At 32.0% G+C, this 5,332-nt stretch overlaps 1 non-coding gene across 1 annotated transcript; it reads right to left on the reverse strand.

The window, feature by feature from the left end:
• Nucleotides 1–4,970: 4,970 nt before the first annotated feature.
• On the reverse strand, nt 4,971–5,077 carry LOC124091773 (U6 spliceosomal RNA). Its single transcript, XR_006851436.1, has one exon. It is a non-coding gene; the product is annotated as a U6 spliceosomal RNA (small nuclear RNA).
• Nucleotides 5,078–5,332: the final 255 nt, after the last annotated feature.

Genomic DNA, 5,332 nt, shown 5'->3' on the forward strand with positions numbered 1-5,332 from the left:
AAGTCCACTCAAAATCAAGCAGTTTTTTGTTTGTTTGTTTGTTTTTAGCTGAGGAATCAGATTTTTGAGTTTGGGGCAGCTGAAGTTACTGAAATCTGAAGGGGCATTGGAGAAGAGAAAGATATGTATGGTAGGGACCCAAGAGTTGTGTTTGGGTCATCCTTAGGCTTTAGACAGGAGCTGAGCTGCACATACACAGGGAAAGACTAGAGAGAGAGGGGGTGGGGGTTGATAAGGGTTGAGAAATGAGCAGCATATATCAAGATGTCCTGGGGATATTTGAAATCCAAACCAAGCAGAATGGAGAAAATGTCATTAACACCTTGTTAGGATTGTAGGCATCAGGCTGAAATATCAGGGAAACCAAAAACTGCACCCTAGAGTAAGGACTATCATCTACCCCAAACAAACAAACCAAGCTCTGAAAATAAAAAGAAAAAAGAAAAATCTAAGAGTTAGAATTAAAGTTTGTAGGTTGAGTGCCATGAAGTTAGAGGACATGGAAAATTCCCTGACCTTTTCACAGACTTTCCATGGCATAAAATAAAGCCAAGATAAATTCTAGAAGATCAGCTAGTTATTGAACAAAAATTAACATTCTTCAGGGAAAAAGAAAAGATCTCATCGTTTCTAAAATATAGTATTGGTTATGTCCAATAGAGAATCAAAGATTACTAAACATGAAAAAAACTCAGAAAAATGTGATCTATTGTCAAGAAGTTAAAAAAAAAAGCATTAAAAACAAATCCAGATGTGATCCAACTGTTAGCAGACTAAAACTATGATAATAAATACTTTCAAAGAACTAAAGGAAAAATTTGTTGATAATGCGTGACAAATAGGGAATCTCAGTAGAGAAACAAGTTATAAAAACTCTATAACAATTCTAAAACTCGGGGTGGGGTTGTGGCTCACCTAGCACATAAGAGGCCCTGGGTTTGAACCTCAGCACCACGTAAAAATAAATAAATAAAATAAAGGCATTATGTCCAACCACAACTAAAAAATTATAAAAAAAAAGAATTCTAAACTCAAATTTACAATAATTGGTTATTCACTATTTTCACTGGATGAATTTAACAGCACACTGGAAATGGAAAAAGAAAAATTTAGTATGATTAAAAATAGATTAATAGAAATTAGCCAAATCAAAGAATTAAAAAAATAGAGCATCAAGATAAGCAGAATTTCAGACATATGGGAGAATATCAAATGCTCTTATATATGTGAAATTGAACACTCAGAAAAAAAAAACTTGAGGATAAACAGAAAGAAAAATCAGACCTATTCATTTACTACTTAAGCTGCTCAAAACTAGGGATAAAAAGAAAATATTTTAAATAACCAGAAAATAAAAGACATATAACATACAGAAGAACAATGATATTAAAAACCACTGGCTTTTATCAGTACCAGTGGAGACCAGAAACAATGGAATGGGATATGTGAAACTTTAGAAGAAAAATGCTGTCAACATAGAATTTTTTTAAAAAAATATATATGTATTTTAGTTGTTGATGGACCTTTATTTTACTCATTTATTTTTATGTGGTGCTGAGAATTGAACCCAGTGCCTCACACACACTAGGTGAGCACTCTACACTGAGCCACAACCACAGCCCTCAACATAAAATTTTATATCCAGTGAAAACCTCCCTCAAAAATGAGGGGGAAACAAAGACATTTCCAGAAAAATGAAAACTCATAAAATTTCTAGCCAGCACTCTGCACTATAAAAATTGTAAAGGTTATTCTTCATGTTTACAAAAAATGTCAAAAACTTAGACGTACAGGAATGGAGAGCATCAGAAGTGATAAGTAAATATTAAAATGCATAGACTTTAGGACTGGGAATGTAGTTAAGAGGTAGATAGAGTGCATACATGAGGCTCTAGGTTCAACCGCCACCAAATAAATAAATAAAATGTATGGGGTTTTTTTGGTTTTTTTTTTTTTTTTTTTGCATTTTCTTAAAAGACAGCTGACTACTTAAGGCAAGATAATAAGATTGTAGTGGGAGATATAATGTATACAAATGATAAGACAACAAGACTACCATGTGCAAGGGAAAGTCTATAACTGAAATTATGCTGTTCTAAGGTTATTCCACCATCAAGTGGGATATGTGAAGTGGGAAGGAGAAAGTGAGAAGTTGGGGTTCAAAGCTTATTCTAAATAGACTTTTGTGTGTGTGTGTGGTGCTGGGGATTGAACCCAAGGCCTTGTGCTTTCAAGACAAACACTCTACCAACTGAGCTATATCCCCAGCCCCTAAACAGACTTCTATAATGTACAAATACAGACCCTAAAGCAAGCCCTAAAACACAATAATAACTTGTATAGCTAAGAGGTCAATAGAAAAAAAAAGTAAAGGGAAATATTTAAAACTACACAATTAACCCATGAAAAGGCAGAAAAGGAACAATAGAAGAAAATAGAAAAGAGAAGAAACAATGGAAAATAAATACAAGATGGTAGACTTAAGCCCTACTATATCAATAGTTGTATTAAATGGTGAAGGACTAAACTCTCTAAAATCCATAGATTATCAGAATATATATATATATATATATATATATATATATATATTTATTTATTTATTTAAATGCCCAACTCTATACTATGTATAGTAAGTGCACTTCAAATATAAAGATACCATGCAAATAGTATGCCTAAGAAAGCTGGCATGACTATATTAGTAACAGATAAAATAGATTTCAAGTCAAGAAGCTTTTAAAGAGATAAACGGGGGGGGGGGTGTCAAAACTATGAAAAAAAGGCAAATCACAAAAAGACATAACAATGTTACCCAAGAATAAACTTAGTAACAGAGCTTCATAATTCATGAAGCAAAAATGATGAAACCAAATAAATAAATAACCCCAAAGTCATAGTTGGGTATTTTTACCTGTCTCTCAGTAGTTGATAGAACACATAAATGAATAAGACCAGTAAGTACATAGAAGATCTGGACGAACTTGAACTAGTTGATACAAAAATTATATTGAACTAATATATACTAATCAATTGATTATGATAATTAATTATAATTATAGAACAATACACCAAAAACAGCCTAACAAATATTTGTTGCAAATATTGATCTTCATCAAGATAGAACACATCTTGGTTCATTAAATTGTCGCTAAAGTCAATAGTTTGGAATCTTATAAGTTTTATAATTACAATGGAATTAACTTATAATTCCATAAAAGTATATAGAAAAACATATATAGAAAATCTCCAAAATGAAGAATTGAACCAAGTGCCTCCCACATACTAGGTGAGCACTGTTAATTTGGTATCATACTACTATCACAACATCTGGGTCAAAGAAGTTATATAGGTTTAACATTCAAAAACCAATCAATGTAATTCACCACACTAATAGAATAATGGAGGAAATTTCTATAAGCATTTCAATAGAAAATCACTTGACAGAATTCAATAGCCTTTCATGTCTCTAAAAAGTAACTCTCAAAAAAAAAGTAACCCTCAACAAATTATAAACAGAAGGAGGCTTTCACAACTTAGCAAAGTGCAACAATCTACAGCTAATCACATATTTAAAGGTGAAAGATTAAATGTTTTTCCTCCAAAATAAAAAATGAAGAAATGCTATCATCGCTCACCACCATATTCAATATTTTACTGGAAGTTCTTCCCAGTAAAATAAATAAATAAATAATTATTGGAGAAGAAGATATAAAGCTATTGTGTGTGTGTGTGTGTGTGTGTGTGTGTGGTTCTGGGGATTGAAACCAGGGCCTTGTGCATGCAAGTTAAGCACTCTACCAACTGAGCTATATCCCCAGCCCATAAAGCTATCTTTATTCACAGATAACATAGATATTTATATAGAAAATCAAAAAGAGTCTCCCAGAAAATCATTATCAATAAGTGAATTTACCGACATCACAATATAGGATAATATACAAAAATTCTTTGCTTTCTACATAATAAAAGAACAAATTGAAAATGTAAATTTAAATGACCATCTAGCAAATATAAAACATTCAGAAATTAATTTTATGAAGGGTATGTATGATTTTTATATTACAAACTATATAAACATTGTTAAGAGAAATTTTTTTTTTTTTTTTGCCTTCATGACTTTGAATTAGCACTTTTTTTTTTAGGTAAGGCTTAAAAACATGAAACAAAAGAAAAACAGATCTGGACTTCATCAATACTGTAGCTTTTTGGCATCAAGGACAGTATCAAGGGAATGAAAGATATCCGATCGAATGAAAAAACATATTTGTAAATCATAATCTGTTCCAGAAATGGAAAGAAGTCTTCAAACTGAACAACAAAAAGAAGATGACTTAATTAAATAATGAACCCATGGCCCATTTGTGTAGCTTCTGAAAATATACAAATAACCAGTATATGAAAATATACAAATAACCAGTATACAAATAACCAGTGTATGAAAAGATGTTCAACATCATTAATCATTAATCATCAGGGAAATGTGCTTTACTACTGAACTATATCCCCAGCATTTTTTTTTATTTTTTATATTTTGTTTTGAGACAGGGTCTTGCAAGTTTCTAATGGTCTCACTAAGCTGCTGAGGCTGGCCTCAAACCTGTGATTCTCCTAATTCAGACTCTAGAGTTTCTGGGATTACAGATAAATGCCACTGCGCAAAATGATTATCATTTCTTAAGTGGAAAATAAATGTTGACAGAGATGTTAAAAAAAAAATCTGAACCCTAGTACATTGCTGATAAGAATGTTAAATGGTGAAGTTTCTATGGAAAATTTTGACAATTCTTCAAAAACTGAAAAACAGAATTACCACATTACCCAGAAATTCTACCCCTAGATATAAGCCCAAGAGAATTGAAAACAGGTGTTCAAACAGAAACTAGTACAAGTTCATTGTAGCAGTATTCACAATAGCCAAAAGGTAGAAATAACTGAAGTGTCCATCAGTAGATGAGTGGCTAAACAAAATGTGAAAAAATATGGAACGCTTCACGAATTTGCGTGTCATCCTTGCGCAGGGGCCATGCTAATCTTCTCTGTATCGTTCCAATTTTAGTATATGTGCTGCCGAAGCGAGCACATTAAGAGAAATTTTTAAAATCTTAATAAATGGATGTATATATCATGTTCATGCATAAGAAGACAGTATTTTTGACACATCTATTCTCCCTATATGCATCTATAGAGTTTACACATTCACAACTGAAATACCAGAAGGCAAGTTTTTTTCATAGAAATCGACAAACCTGATTCTGAAAACTGAAGGACCTCAGAAAACTAACAGAATTTTGAAGAAAAGTTCCGTTAAAGAAAGATAGTGATATAAAGACAGACA

The sequence above is a fragment of the Marmota monax genome, unplaced genomic scaffold (genome assembly GCF_021218885.2).
Source record: "Marmota monax isolate L192 unplaced genomic scaffold, Marmota_monax_Labrador192_F-V1.1 WCK01_AAM20220418_F8-fsc00344, whole genome shotgun sequence".
NCBI classification, from domain to species: Eukaryota; Metazoa; Chordata; class Mammalia; order Rodentia; family Sciuridae; genus Marmota; species Marmota monax.